At 42.2% G+C, this 16,213-nt stretch overlaps 1 long non-coding RNA gene across 3 annotated transcripts; it reads left to right on the top strand.

The window, feature by feature from the left end:
* Positions 1–6,660: 6,660 nt before the first annotated feature.
* Positions 6,661–14,457, top strand: LOC134618171 (uncharacterized). 3 transcript variants are annotated; one of them, XR_010573366.1, is made up of 10 exons: positions 6,661–6,773; positions 7,037–7,099; positions 8,771–8,896; positions 9,003–9,121; positions 9,288–9,385; positions 9,836–9,944; positions 10,063–10,129; positions 12,623–12,815; positions 12,990–13,108; positions 13,208–14,457. It is a non-coding gene; the product is annotated as an uncharacterized LOC134618171 (long non-coding RNA). The 3 variants fall into 3 exon arrangements; XR_010573367.1 differs by lacking the exons at positions 6,661–6,773; positions 7,037–7,099 and adding an exon at positions 7,319–7,385 and having other exon boundaries at positions 13,208–14,456; XR_010091847.2 differs by lacking the exons at positions 6,661–6,773; positions 7,037–7,099; positions 8,771–8,896 and adding an exon at positions 7,319–7,385 and having other exon boundaries at positions 13,208–14,456.
* The last annotated feature ends 1,756 nt before the right edge of the window (positions 14,458–16,213 follow it).

Raw genomic sequence — 16,213 nt, 5'->3', positions numbered from 1 at the left:
TTATACTGCATTTAATCCCAGTAATTTTCAGAGAGAGATTAAAGGTTGAAGACTGATTTATAACAAGTCCCCACACAAACATAGATAAAGCACTAAAAGTACCTTACTGACGAGCAAGAAGTGCAATAAATAATTGAGAAGTGATACATGCTGTATGGGCGTCGCACATATGACGAGTTAGGAGTGAGAACGTGTTGATTTATAGGGAAGCAGGAGACTGTTGTTATAGAGTGGATTGGGGATTTCTATTCTTTCTTTCTATTTTTCTGCTTGTGCTATAGTAAAAGGAGATCTAAAGTGGCAGGATACCTTGAATTGGAAAGATACAGTTAAAGCGGAGAAATGAAGGAGCAAATTATGGATGTCAAGAATACTCTTCAGGAGGAGCTGATGGAATTTGTTTGACCAGCACCAATGCCACAGACATGTCCAGCTCCCAGCTCTTTAGTTCCTGTCAGTATAGGAGATGTGCTGAAGTGTCTGAGCCACCCCCAGAGACAAAACAAATTTCACGGCCGGTGGAACGGCCACGGCATAAGTGGGATGAACAAGGGCGACCCATCTGTAGTAAGTGTGGAGCCAGTGGACACATGGCAAAAGAGTGTCGGGGAATTCCATCCAAGATGGCTTTAAACGATTAATAAATACCCTCGTTATGCGGTGGCACCTCCCCCCAGTCAGAAAGCAGAAAAAAAGAATTTTTCTTACAATGGTAAATTGTTTAACTTCTCTAATGCTCCCGGTGTTACCAGATTTTAATTTTCACGTGCCAGTGAGACAGTTTGTGTGGAGTGTAATATGGATGATGATCTTGCCGTCAGTGCCACCATTAACTCTTGTATGCCATATGTAACCAACTTTAGAGATGTAAAGGTGAATTACAGCACAATAACTACTGACCAGAATCAGAAGACACCAAATTCGTGAGGAGCCAAAGTATTGAGCAGCAATAGACCCTGTGCACGAGAAAATGCTAACTTCCTGTTTTAAGACCGGATGTAGGGTTGTACATTTCCGGTAGCTTTATTTTGCAGTCAATTGCTACTGCGAAGGTGGACTCAAAAATCATGTCCAAAATACGAAAACGGAAAGATTACGTTAAGTTACAAAGAGCAGAGGGTGGGAACACTCGCCATTGAGGTGTCATAAAAAATATCAAATGATCAATTTTGATGTTTGAAGAGCGTAGATCGATTGTTTGTTTACATCACTCAGCACAAGCAGAAGTGCATTACTGCATGCAGAAGACACATCGTGCACACCAGGGTTTTAATAGTTTTGCAATTTTCATTAGTTTTTATTTTTATTTAGTTTTGACCTCAGATTTTCAATTTTATATTCGTTTTAATTAGTTTTTACCAATTGTTTGCTAGTTTAGTTTAGTTTTAATTTTTTTTTGAAAATCCTTAGTTTCAGTTTAGTTTTGATTAGTTTCAGTTATAGTTTTAGTTGTGTTTGCATTAATTAAGTGTAACAAAATCCCAGTTTCATCATATCAGTCAAGTGTAACTGAGATTGGTTATCATGCAATTTATATATATTTTTTGAGGCAATAAAGTGAAATAAACATTGTTCTTTGCAAATCATCACCAAATTAAGTAAGCTAAGATTAACTTTACTTTGGCTTGCCCATTTTTCTACTTCATTTGCAGAGGCACTGAAGAAGAATTATTTAACATCAAAAGTCAACTTGCAAGAAGCAGAGAAGGCTCTGTCCAAGTGGTTCACTGGAGCTAAAGACAGAGAAGGACCGAGGGCTGCAAGGGTACAAAATAGACTTACGGCTCTGTAAAAAAACAAAAAAAGAAACCCTGCTGATTCAAGATAAGCTTTTGAGTTTTCCATCTGACTTTTTCTCACTGTTGCAACAGTTCCGAATATCTAAGGAATTTTGATGTAGTTTGACATTTCTAGTTTTTTAAAAGTTTACGCACTTTGGAATACAGTTACGTAAAATCACAGTTGTTGGACAAAATAAATGTGAAAAATGTTGTTTTGTGTACCCTCGTGATTTTTGAAATGGTTTTATTTACAAACTAGTTTTTGTTTGCGGTCAGCTTTAATATATTTGGTGTCTTTGTGTCACAGAACCCGTATTAGCCGGTATCTGTCACTCTTATTAGCACTCACTTAAATTGCTTGCCTTGAAATTGAGCTGCTGGGGATCTTTGACAGTGGATGGTGACATCAGGCGGAGAGCGGCAGATGTTTACTCAGAGCTTTATCGTTCTGAGTACTTGGAGGATGAAGAGACTTTTAATGCCTTCTGCAGCAGTCCCCCCAGAATTTCTGAGGATTTCACCAAGGAGCTGGGGGAGCCTCTAACAATGACTGAAATTAATACTGCCTTACAAAGTATGCAAGGAGGGAAGGCCCCTGGCATAAATGGACTTCCAGTCGAATTTTATAAAGCTTTTTGGTCTGACCTTGGTATTGCTGTCATGGAGGTTTTTGAAGAGAGCTTTGCTACAGGATCTTTACCTCAGAGCTGTAGGAGAGCGGTTCTAACACTGTTACCCAAAACGGTGATCTTCAAGATATTAAGGACTGAAGGCCTGTCTCTTTATTATGCACTGATTATAAAATGCTGCAAAAGTGCTGGCAAACAGACTGAAGAAGGTGATGGATCAAGTTGTCCATCAAACACAAACCTACTGCGTGCCAGGCAGGTCTATTGTCTGATTTCACTGCTGGGGAATAAGCTCACGGAAATGCAGGTGGACGCCCCACTGGTAGGTTGGATTACGGACTATTTAACAAGTCGACCACAGCATGTCCGCCTGAAGAGCTGCCGCTCAGATAACATTCTGAGCAGCACAGGGGCGCCGCAGGGGACGGTCCTATCACCCCTCCTCTTCACCCTCTACACATCTGACTTCAGGTACAAGTCTCAGTCATGCCATCTGCAGAAATTCTCAGATGACTCTGCCATCGTGGGCTGTATCAGGGATGGACAGGAGGAGGAGTACAGGAGTGTGGTGGACAGCTTTGTCGAGTGGTGTGAGCTAAACCACCTACAACTTAACATCACAAAGACAAAGGAACTGATTATGGACTTTAGGAAGCAGGCTCCTCCTCCTACCCCTGTCACCATCAGAGGGGCTGACGTGGAGATCGTTGAGGACTACCGGTACCTGGGGGTACACTTGGACTGTAAACTGGACTGGACCAAGAACACCAATGCTATCTACAAAAAAGGGCAGAGTCGGCTTTTCCTACTGAGGCGGCTCAGGTCCTTCAATGTTGGTAGGAAAATGCTGACCATGTTCTATCACTCGGTGTTGGAGAGCGTCGTGTTCTTTGCAGCTGTGTGCTGGGGAAGTGGGGTGAAGACAGCTGATGCCAACAGGCTGAACAAACTGATTAGAAAGGCTGGTTCTGTCCTGGGTGTCAGACTTGAGAACCTGGAGGAGGTGTCTGAGAGGAGAATGCTAAAAAAGCTTCTTTCTATCATGGACAACCCCTCCCACCCCGTGCACGCCCCCATGATGGACCATCGGAGCAAACGCAGCAAAAGACTCATTGCCCCGAAATGCAGAACTGACCGCCACAGGAAATCCTTTGTACCGGTGGCAATAAGACTGTTTAACTCTTCCTCACTCTGTAGGTGATTCTCCTGAGACTATTACCTATGTTATTCTGTTCCCTCCAGACCGTGCAATATTACCCAAGAGTACTTATTGAATATTTGTTTTCATCGCCCCATCATATGCTGCTACTCCAGTCTATTGCACAATACTTTGTCACTTTCTAGAACCGCCTGCACTGATAGTTTAGTTATTTATTCACCAGGATATAGTTATGCATATTACTTTGTTAGAGTTATCCGATTATTTGTCTTGCACTATCCTACTGTATATTACTGTACACTATTCTTATTGTATATATTGTATATCTTATATCTATTTCATCTGTTCCTCGGTCTCTCCTGCTGCTTTGAGCATGTACATGACAAAAGAATTTCCCTCGGGATAAATAAAGTTGTTCTTATTCTTATAATGTGTCACTAGTCAGAGCTATTTTGGAGGTCTCCAGTTCATTGGGATGTGATATTGGTCTGATTTCTCTGGACCAAGAAAAGGCTTTTGACAGAGTTGAGCACCGTTACCTCTGGAGTGTGTTGCAAAGGTTTGTTCTCGGCACTGACTTAATTACCAAGATTATGGTGTTGTACAAAGACATTGAAAGTGTACTGAAAATAAACTGTTGTTTGTGTAAACCTTTTAAAGTGACCAGAGGTATCAGGCAAGGTTGTTCGCTGTCTGGTATGTCATATGCTCTGTCTATTGAACCAGTGTTAAATGATGTTAGGTGTTCTATTGCTGGGATGAGTTCAGCAGGTTTGAACATGTCTTTTAACCTATCTGCATATGCTGGTGATATTATTGCTTTTGTTAGAAGTCAAAAAGATGTCAATAAGTTAGGAATGATTGTTGAAAACTTCTGCAGATTTTCAGCTGCACGAGTAAACTGGGCTAATAATGAGGCTCTTGCAGTAGGATATTGTCGTGCTGGACTCCCGCAACTTCCAGGTGTTTTGAAGTGGAAAAGTCGTTGTTTGAAATATTTGGGTGTGTACTTGGGAGATGAAGATACAGTTAACAAGAACTGGGAAGGGGTGTTGGGTACAGTTGAGGGGAAATTAGGGAAGTGGAGATGGTTATTACCCCAGATGTCATATAGGGGGAGGGCGCTGATTATAAACAGCTTAGTTGCTTCTGTATTGTGGCATCGATTAGCTTGTCTGGAGCCACTGCCTGGCTTATTGTGTAAACATCAATCTTTGTTGATCAATTTTTTGGGGGGGATAACCGACACTGGTTACCCCAGGCTGCACTTTTTTTGCCCAAAGAGGAAGGTGGACAAGGGCTGGTTCGCCTAGAGAGCAGAACTGTGTCTCGTTTGGCTCTTGATGAAGGCGGTCACACTTTTTCCCTCTCCCTTATCTTTCCTGCTTGGCTTTCTCGTGTCTCTGTCTAGTCTTGTCTATTGTCTCCCTTTACACTGGAAGAGTCTTACAGTCTGTTCTCAAACACCTAAAAGAAGAATTACGGATTTGATCAACTGGTCCCTGAATGCAATTGACGCCCTCTTCTCCACGAGAAGCCTGGGTTCGGGAGAGCCCCCGTGCCCTTTATTCCATACAATTATTATTATTATCCCATACAAACACTTTTGAGCATTAACCATCCGGATGGGAGATGTGCATGAAGAGGGTCACAGCAGATCTCAAAATGTCAGACTGTTACTCAAACTCTTATAGCCTCTGGTGGCCCCCACCTAGCCATAAAACCAACAATCAGAAAAGCAAGGCCACGATTGTCTGCAAACAGTATTCTCTTTATAAATCAGCAGGATGGAATGTCATAAAACAGTGTAACTCATTCACAGTAAATCAGCAGTATAATGTAATACAAATCAGTCTAATAAATCTTATAGTTGTCACCTTCTTCTAAGTCAGGAGTATAATGACATCTTGGAGAAGCTTGCGGCTGCTGTGAGTACTGAGACTCTGACAACATCTGACAACATCTGGGAGAGGCTCGCGGCTGTCGTGAACACTGGTGGTGAGAGACCAGTGAAGGACCTTAGACGACTGTAAAATTGACATGCAGTGGTTCGCGCTAAAGAAAGAACAGCACCGTTATTTCATGCGGCTACCATATCGGCGCCAGCTGCGGTCTGGAGGCTGGAGCTGAACATAGCAAACAATCTCTCCCCTGATAGCAAACTGTGTTTAGACTGTTAGACTTTTCCAAACGCCTTGGTATGCTGATCTCCAAGGCCGAGTCGGAACGGCGGGTGTGTATGTAGCTGCTGAGGGACAGAGTGCAGATGCAAGTGATTTGTGTCCATTTTGTGAGGAAACAAAGAGTTTGTGAGCAAGTCCTACAATAATAACAGTAAGATTTTGAGAAAGCCCCCCAAAATAGCTAAGTTTTGATGAATAGATTGTGTGTACAGAGCGTAAATTGAGTGAGTTAGAAGCATTTGTTGGGAGGTGAGAGAGCAGATTGAGATGGGCTGTTGAGCAGCTGAGAGAGCTGATTGTGGCAGTGTTTTGCTGAGAAGAGAGAAGAGGAAAGAAAGAGCAAGTGTCATTATTTGAAAGAGAGAAAGATGGCGGGCAGGCCGCCTTTGCGCAAAGAAAAAGGAAAAGAAAAGGGCAAAAGAGTGAGGGGCTCCGGTTCTTTAAGCGCAGCCCAGAAGCCCACTAGCTGCTGAGGGACAGCGTGGATTCGAACCAGCGACCTCAGGTGTCACACACGAGCTAGTAGCCTGGCAGTATACTCCTGCGCCACCTGCGCAAGCCGGAAGAATCGGGACATATTTGGTATATTTAAGTTCTATAAACATGCTCCTACGCAGGGGCGATTTTAGCCCATTTCTGGGGGTGCTTCAGCTCCCCCAAAATGAATCAAAGCACCCCCAAAGATTTCTTACTTCTTTTTTTTTTTTTTTTGACAATATTTGCTGTTTGTGTGACACACTACTAAAAATATAAAAAGCATACAGTACTTGGTTGAGACGGAACATTTGAACAACAAAAGTATAGAGAACCCCTCCCCCCTCCCAAAATGGTTTGTTCCAGCTCGCCCCCACTCTGGCTCTAGGGTCGTTGCTGCCACAGCGATGGTAGCTGAGACGCAGCGGAGCGGAGGTGGATTGGCTGGATTAAAACAGGACATATTAGCAGCATTTAACCTTCAGTTACTCTTTATGTAGTTAGATAGGAGTCGTGTTTCTTTTTAGCTGAAAAACCTTACACCCAGGTAACCTGCAGTGCTGAAAACGTGTTTTCCAATGATGTTTGCTACCCTACAATCCGTCCTACTCTGTAGTAAATTCTGCGACATTTGACCGTCCTGTTGCTCCCACTGAAATGTATACAGCCTATTTAAAATCTAAAACTTAAAATTGTCCGTAGCCTGCCGTTGTTACCACTGTCCTGTTTGAAATGGATACTAACTAGCTAACTGACTGAATGCCCATTAACCTTATAACTCCTGTTGTGTGTGTGTGTGTTTGTGTACAGAGAGACAGCCAGGTTCATAATGGATATAAGGAAGGCTTTTTCAAAAACAGGAGCCACATTCAGGTAAAAGTGTAAGAACAAATGATCCATCAATAAAGGATAATGTTGGATCAGTGTTTCAATATTTTATATCTTTTATTAGATGTTCATGTGGTTTGGTTATTTGCCTTTTGGTTGAAAGTACACTGAGAGAGGACTTTTCGTTAGTGATCCTAATAATTTTTTTTTCACATGAATGTAATTTTTTCATCTAATTGAATACAATCTATTTGTGTATGATTGTCAGTCCAAAGAGGGAGAGAGGAAAGAGGGGAACGTGAGGAGAAAGTACAAGGTCAGGAAGAACCAGGTAAGAAAACAGACAGGGAACAGTGACAGGCAAAATAGAAACTATGAAACTGACGAAGAGAAAAAACCTGATTTTACTCATACAGTCTGGAAGTTGTGTCCTCCCTATATTAAAGCTGCTATCTGCAAAACAAACTGGGTTGAAACATTTTTGACCCTCTTTAACAACATTCCAACATAACATTATCATTGATTGGGGAGATTAAAATGAATGATATATTTTTATGTGGTTCAGCCACAACTCTACTAAAACCTCAGCTCAGGTAGGCCAACTTTTGGACTGTCCAGTTGTGTGTATGACTGCCGCATACAGACCCCCTTATCAGTGTTTCTCAAACTTTTTACAGTGCACACCACCTGAGAAAAATGTCAAGCTCTCCCAAGTACCACTATGAAAGCATGAAACTCATAAATCTTACAACACAAAATTAGTATTATTAAATTAGTATCTGCAGTAAAGATTTTTTCATACATTGTATACATTCTACCACAGGCAAAGTTGCCTCCATTTTTATAGTACTTGTTGACCACCTCCACCTCCTCTCTCTCTATCTGAACTGTCAGTGGACCTGGTCTGGACCTCCCGAAGTCCACAACCAGTTCCTTGGTCTTTGAAGTGTTGAGTTGCAGGTGGTTTGTGTGACTCCATGTAACAAAGTTTCTCACCAGACTCCTGTACTCCTCTTCCTGGTCATCCTAGATGAGGGGTAGGCAACTCCAGGCCTCGAGTGCCGGTGTCCTGGAGGTTTTAGATGTGTCCATGATCCATCACAGCTGATTTAAAGGGCTAAATGGCTCCTCAGCATTTCTTGACGTTCTCCAGAGGCCTGGTAATGAACTAATCATTTGATTCAGGTGTGTTAACCCAGGGTGTGATCTAAAACCTGCAGGACACTGGCACTCGAGGCCTGGAGTTGCCTACCCCTGTCCTAGATACACCCCATGATGACTGTGTCGTCCACAAACATCTGAGATTCAGAGTTGTAGCAGACATCAGAGGTGTACAGGGTGGAGAGAAGAGGGGACAGCACAGTTCCCTGTGGTGCTCCTGTGCTGCTGACCACAGTGTCAGACGTGACGTCCTTCAGCTTGACGTACTGTGGTCTGTCAGTGAGGTAGTTGGTTTTTAATAGTATTCATTTATTTCTCCTCTGACTTTGGCCTGGGTCTTGCGGTTCCAGTGAAAGGAAATCTTAACGCTTCAGGTTACCAAGACGTTTTGGACCAGTCTGTGCTTAAAACACTGTGAGAACAGTTTAGGGAGGGTGTTTTTCCCTTCCAACACGACTGTGACCTAATGCACAAACATGGTCCATAAAGACATGATTGAATGTGTCTGGCATAGAAGCAGAGTGGCTTGCTTTGAGCCCTGATCTTAACTCCTAGATCACCATTGTGATGAACCAGAATGAACCCCTCAGTTTCTTGCACCGTCACAATGAGGCTTTTTCCACCGAGCCTCTGAAAAACACTGGCAAAGGAGCTCCTCTGGGCTTTTACCACGTCCAGAATGTGAGTGCACACACACACATCTGCACCTACACACACACTAACTGTGCTTCAACGATTTTATTCTAACTCAGTTTGTCAAACCCTTTATTTTTATCTGTTGGAGCAGATTTCTGTCGAAGTTACAGAGTCTTTTATTGAGAACATCAAGAGCAAGCCCGTCGTGTTTGAAGTGTTCAGCCACTACCAGCAGCACCCGCTGCACCTCCATGGCCAGGACGTGAACAGGTTGGTGGGGGTCAAACAGCAGATCCAGTCATGCAGTGATAATTCATATTTAATGCAGCAGATTTTGTTAGAAATGTGTAAACGATTGTATTCTAATCACATTGGCTAATTTTATATGCATATATAAATAAAAGGTATTTTTATTAAGTCAACATTCCTCCAACAGCATCCAGGAAATACTATCCTATTCCCATCCGTTGCTTAGAAACTGTCCTGAGGAGACAGCTTCAGGATCAATGACGTGTCATTCACACCAATGAAGACGTGAGTAGAGCAGTTTTCAAGTGTAATAACATTCCTTTCGATCATATTGAGTATAGACGAATGCAACTGTGAGCTTTAGCGATTAGCCCGTTTCAACAGGACCGTGATCCTGATGTGTGAGACAGCAGGGTGCTGCCACTGGTGTTGTAATCTGTGATTTAGTTCCTCCTAATATTTCAGTTTGCTTCCAGTATCTATCCTCTGTGATTACTGGCTCTATAGACAGATTTAATAGAAGTGTGTGAGCTACTGGCTCAGTATAAAGGGTCAGTAGTGTTTTCACGTCACCTATCCATCCTCCATTCAGTCACCCAAAGCATGTAGTAAATACTCCTCACTTTTATTCATCTTCTCTTCAATTCAGAAAATTTTCAGCTTGATAACATTGAGCTTCTGTGTGTGTGTGTGTGTGTGTGTGTGTGTGTGTGTGAGTGTGTGTGTGTGTGTCAGTTCCAGCCACCAAGTTGAACACCATCACCAAATCCAACCTGGGTCAGTGTGTCAGCAAGTACGACCTGCTGGTCTGGTTTGAGATCAGCGAGTTGGAGCCCACTGGAGAGTGAGTATCCACCTGGAGTGTTATATTCACGCACAAGCTTTAAAGGAACCATAAAAATGATCTCCATGAAGAATATTATAAGTTGGGATGCTGTGTCTCCTCCTCCCTCCATGCACAGGTGCATCCCAGCCATCGTGGATCACAGTGGAGGCCTGCCCTGCCATGGTACCTACCTGCTGCACCAGGTACAGGATTGGTGCACATGTTGTTTTCTTATTAAAATGGCCTGTATTTGTATAGCACTTTACTAGTCCCTAAGGACCCCAAAGCGCTTTACACATCCAGTTCACATTCACGCACTGGTGATGGCAAGCTACAGCCCCCCTGGGGTGCACTGACAGAGGCGAGGCTGCCGGACACTGGCGCCACCGGGCCCTCTGACCACAACCAGTAGTCAGACAAGGGTGAAGTGTCTTGCCCAAGGATACAACTACCGAGACTGTCCGGGCCGGGGCTCGAACCGGTTTACAAGGCGAACTCCCAACTCTTGAGCCACGATCGCCCGCTTACTCACACAGTGGTAACTGCTTCCTTTGTACACAGTTTAATATCTTCTTTTAAAGCGTAATGTTGCTCTAGCTGTGCTCACTGTGATCCTGAGCTCCTGTTATGTTTGCTGCAGGATCAAGGGTGACCCTCATCCACGAGAAGGGCAGCGAGATATTTTCAGTCTGGAAAGATGAATCTGTCGGGCTTTAGGCTGCTTCTCACTTTAAGCAGTTCATGCTGTAGCTGTAGCTGATGGACCAAAAAATTACATTTCATATTTTAGACATTCAGCTGCTGACTCTGAAGTCAACAGGGCTCTTGAGTGTGGATGATTGTGTTGGTACTGGATGCTGTGATCAAACAGCTGTTCTGATCTGTCTTCATTCATGCCTGTCGATATTAAGCCTCCTAAGCTCCAAACCAGTAAAAGCAATATTTGGAGGCAACACCCTTTTTACTACTTTTCTGTATTTGTTTGTGATTGTGTGACACTGAACCACAGTGCTATGTATATCCTCTGTAACACTCAGACGTTTCCAGATCAATGTTTTCCCCCTCAGCTGTTTCTCACTATAGAGTCTTACCTCAGGAACAATGAGGCCAATGAGGCACCAGCAGAGCATATCTGGCTCTCAGTCTGTGGCTGATAGTGCCCCCTGCTGTTAATAACAGGAACAGTGTAACCTTGTATAGAGCTCATAGTGATGGTCTTAAGATTGCTGCTGCAAGGCAGTCATTTGTATCCATGTGTGCTGTATATATTCTGAGCATATGCAGTTATGTGAGCTCTCAGGTTTTATGTTTTAGGACATAATTAAAAATAAATCAGGTCCTTAGTAGGTCTTAATATGAGGTAAATGCAACCTCAGATGAACAACACATAACACGTTATACCACGTCATTATTTATTTAACAAACACTGAGCCGAAATTCAGATGTTTAAAAAACTAAGTACATCCAAGACTATTTCCATAATTAGTTAAGAGGGTCAGTATTAGCCAAGTGCTAATCAAATGCACTAGATCAGCGGTCCCCAACCCCCGGGCCTCGGACCGGTACCGGTCCGTGAGTCGTTTGGTACCGGGCCGCAAGAGTTGAGGCTCAGGTGTGAAATGTATGGTTTTCAGGGTTTTTATCAGTTTTCAGCGTTATTTTGTTATCGTTTTTATCGTTAACTCGGTTTTCCTGGGTCTTTTCACGTGTGTTATGAATAAATCGTGATGATTATTTGGGCTTTTTTTGCTGCCAAAGAACCTGCAAAGTGTCTAGGTCACTGAGTGAGCCATGAAGTACTCTAGAGTCAAATGAGATCATCGTTGGGTCAGTGACTCCAGAGCGCAGCAGCAAAGCAACAACAGAGTGGTGCTGCAGTGGCTCAAAGTTGAGACTTCAACATGATTGAACGTTAAGAAAGCTGTGAATGAATAAATATCTGCAAACTTCAATGAACCGAAGAAACATTGTAAAGACAAATGGGCCACAAATCCGTCCACACTGCTGTGAAACACTAATAAAAAACGATTACCTCAAGTTTTTGCTGCTAAAGTTGGTTCCATCAGCTGCTGAATCACAGGTACTCACAGGTCACATGTACTTGGTTATAGTCATTTGTGCATTTTGGGTTGTTTTAAATAAATAATGATGTGTTGTAATAATCTAGATCCAGAACCTTAGACTGCTTTTTCACGTGTCTGTAAATGAATTTCTCTCTTATCATTGTCCCGATTGGTGTCGGCTGACACTTGACACTCTGTGGCTCCTGATTTATCTGTTGTCAAGGTCTCACCTCAGTGCGATTCCTCACGTTTTGTCATGATTCAAGGATGAATGTGAACACCGCTTCAGTCACTGTGTTCACTTCCTGATATGTCAGAACTCTGCTCACGTCACTCACTTTTTTTTTTAGCAACATGACACACTGCTGTAAACAGACACCCTGTAATGTTAGCACCAAGTAGGACTTCATAAAAAATAATGCTGTTAAACTAACTTTTCCTCTTTCTGTCTATACTCGTATACTCTATACTCGACACTCATGTTCTCTAGTTCAAGCAGAAATGATGTGGATCGATTCAAATTCCTGAACCTGGATGATTTCAGCTGGAAACAAACCAACTCTGCTTCTTCCTCAGAAAAACAAGCACTCTCTTAAAAAAAAAAAATAAATGAATCAAATCTCTTCTTTTCAGATCTGTTGTGTCCAAGAAGGGTTTTCTAAGCTTCGTGGAGCCTCGCTCTAACTCATAGGTGAAGCATTTTGTGGTTGTTCGCCGGCCCTACGTCTTCATCTACAACAGCGACAAGGACCCCGTGGAGCGAGGCGCCGTCAACCTCTCCACAGCACAGGTGGAATACAGCAAAGACCAGCAGGCCATGCTTAAGGTTTGAGGCAGGATAGAGAAAGGCTCGATGTAACACGTTTGTTTTTAATGAGATTCATTCAAATGGTTTTGGTGCACGTTGGCCAATTTTGGACACATTGAATGATGAAATGGCAAATGGACTGGGATTTATCATTTGAATGAACATGAATATAATGTGATGTTTTCTTTTCAGATGCCCAACACATTTGCAGTGTACACAAAACATCGAGGCATCCTCCTGCAGGCCAACAATGAGAAAGACATGAACGAATGGCTGTACGCTTTTAGTCCTCTGCTAGCAGGAAGGATAAGGTACACACACACGCTCCTCTCACACCACAGTCAAACGTGCAGCTTCTGCACCCTTCAAAAACATTCCCTTCTCCTCACAACATAAAACTCTCCCCGCAGATCTAAGCTGGCGAGGCGGCGCAGCGGCCTGACGAAGAACTGAGCGGGCGGAGCGGTTCCACTGTCGTCCACGTCATACGTAGATCCTCCTCAATCTGTGTACATACGCCGCCTCTAAACCCCCAATAGTGCCAGTGTCAGTTAGTGAGTCAGTAAAATACTCATGCATTTGTGTTAACATTAAAACTGCAGACTAACTAGAGACAAACAAGCGAGGATCGCTTCATATCTCAGCAGTTTAAAAAAACAAACAATGACCAATTGTTCCTGCAGGAGTAGATTTGGGCCCCTTTTTGCTTTTTCATCCCAAGGAATATAAACAAGGTTACAAGGAGATGAGGAGGAGGAGGACTAGGAGGATGAAAACGAACTAAGGAGAAAACTTGATTTGTACATCGGGTGTGTTCTGGGATCAGTGTGTTAGTTAACCCTCATTTAACACATTCCTCTCTGCTCCTCTAGCTTGCTCTATCTCACTGAGAATCAGAAGCCTTGACATTTACTGCTATTAACTTTACACTCTTGTTGTCAAGACGCAAAGAAAACACAGTGAAAAGGTTAGAAGGACGTAAGGAAAAAAGAATGAAGGTGCAATGTTTCTTTAGTTTTTTTGCTTTGACGGCAGTGGTTAGCCAGCAAAGCTGCTTTTAAATGGCCCGCAGGACAGATTACGATGTAGTCCCATGACTCCCCTCGCTGTCACACCAGCGTCGGCTGAAATCTCTGAAGTGAAGTACTCGTGTTCAGCTGTCTGTTACATATAGATAAAAAATAAAGCTCTGACGTGACCTCGGGTCAGCCAGCCTGACAGTCAGAGAAACAGAAACGTGCTGGATTGTGGATCTCTGAGCTGCACATCAAAGATGCACCTATGCACAGATCAAGTCTCAAAAGTGCAATGTACCTCATATACATGTTGATGCGAAGCGCTGCCAGAGCAAACGTTTCCACTTCATTTGCAGAGGTGTTTTTATTTTGGATTGTGTATTTATTGTTTGCAATGTATATGTATTTGTTTGCAGCTCTTTGCACATATTAATAAAAGGTTGAACTAACTGATCAGATAAAGTCTGTGCGGTTTAGTTGTTCCACTCATATTAAACCAAATGAAAGGAAAAGGAGACCTAACATGTAACCCCTGCACCTCCACTGAGGAGGTGAGTTACATTAGTGCTTCCTCTTTATTAGAAAGTGGTTTGAGTGAATTAGAAGTCTGTTGTTTTTTTGGAGGAGATCTACTCATTAGTCATGCTAGGCATCCATCTGAACTCTATCAAAATAAAGGTGTATTTTAACTCATTTTAATTTTTTAATATCAGAGATATAGGACTATACAAAGTAGCTGGTGACATCTAAAACGACAGCAGACTTATTGTGTCTTTCTTCACCTCATCACTTTTTTCTGTGTTTGTTTTTCTGTTGATGCCTTTCAAACAAAACTAGCCGTGATATTTCCCACCTTCCCCCTCTGAAATTTAATATCAGTTAACCCCAGATGTGTCATGCAGATATCCTAATTCTGTGTATGGTAATCTTGCACCATTGAACTGTTAGTGAATGAGGCAACAATAAAAGTGGGAAACGTGCATTAGCAGATGAAGTGCTGCCTGCTTATTTCCTGCTTTATGTGAGCTTCTGCTGTAGTTTATTATGTGCTTTTAGTCCCAAGAAACCAGCCTTTTACTGTGGCGCACAATAAGATCTTCTGATGTTTGGTGTCATCTTCCTGTGATCTCCTGTGAACAGGTGGATTAATTCACTTCAAGTTTATGTATGTAGAACCAAATCACAGCAGGGGCTGAACACTGTAAAGACTCTAGAATAATTATGGAGGCACAACATTTAAAGCTCCAGTCCTTCTATCCCACATACCTAAAAGTTAGTTATATGATAAATAGCCCCGTGTTTGTTTACTTGATTTGTAAAATGCAAAGTGGTGACTTTTTCTCTTCAAGTACGTCCTCGTATGGAGACATGTTTCTTTTTAATGGCATAAAACAAGTCATTGTTTACAAAAATGTACATTTTATTGGGCAGAATGAGGTAAACAGTGAAGAAAAGTATGAGAAAACAGAGCATAGGATCTCCGGAGACTGTGGCAACTAGAATTATTGTATACATGTGTGTGTATTAAGGACTGACACAGACAAAGAACTAATCATACAATGAAGCAATGCCATTTTAAAATGTTTATTTATAAACAGGATAAAACCATTCAAGTATTGAGTCATGAATAAAACAGCACCCTCTGATCTGCTAATTGGGAAACAGAGGATGTCAGTGTGTTTTTCAGTGCTAGTCCAAATTGAGTGAGAGGACTTTACATTTGAATAGATTCGATTACAAGTTATATTTGGCTTTAATTGAATGCAGTTCAGTTTGATTTAAATCAAGCCAATTCACAACATATAAACTTGAAATATATGGTAAGATAAAGGTTGTGCAATAATACAGAAAAAGCCCCAACAATCAAATGATCCCCTATGAGCAAGCACTTGGCAACAGTGGGAAGGAAAAACTCCATTTTCGGCAGAACCAGGCTCAGGGAGGGCGGCCATCTGCCTCCACCGGTTGGGGGTGGGGTAAGAAAATGAAACTAAACTATAGGAAGACAAATAGGAAAGATGTTCATGATATATATGAAACTTTCTGCTAGCCCTGACTAAAATGTTGTTTTTGACAGGAAAGTATTGTTTCATTCATCCATTTAGAGACAATCTGAACCATTTAAGGTGAAGGATTAAGCCTCAACCTAACCCGATTTAGTACTTTGACTTGCAAAGTACTTTTCAACTCTAATAATTGCTAAGAGTATATTTCTTATCATCTATTGGTCATCTGACCTGAGAAACTTCAGTTAACATTATAACACAGAAGTGATTGTCTGATCAGAAACTGTTTATTCCACCAGGTGGACAGCAGGAATAAGACAAACCAGATACTAAGAAATAAATTATACAATAAAATATTCTCAATATGCTAAAATTCCCACCGAGACTAGATAAG

The sequence above is a fragment of the Pelmatolapia mariae genome, linkage group LG20 (assembly GCF_036321145.2).
Source record: "Pelmatolapia mariae isolate MD_Pm_ZW linkage group LG20, Pm_UMD_F_2, whole genome shotgun sequence".
NCBI lineage: Eukaryota > Metazoa > Chordata > Actinopteri > Cichliformes > Cichlidae > Pelmatolapia > Pelmatolapia mariae.
This window is presented reverse-complemented; position numbering and strand designations above follow the sequence as displayed.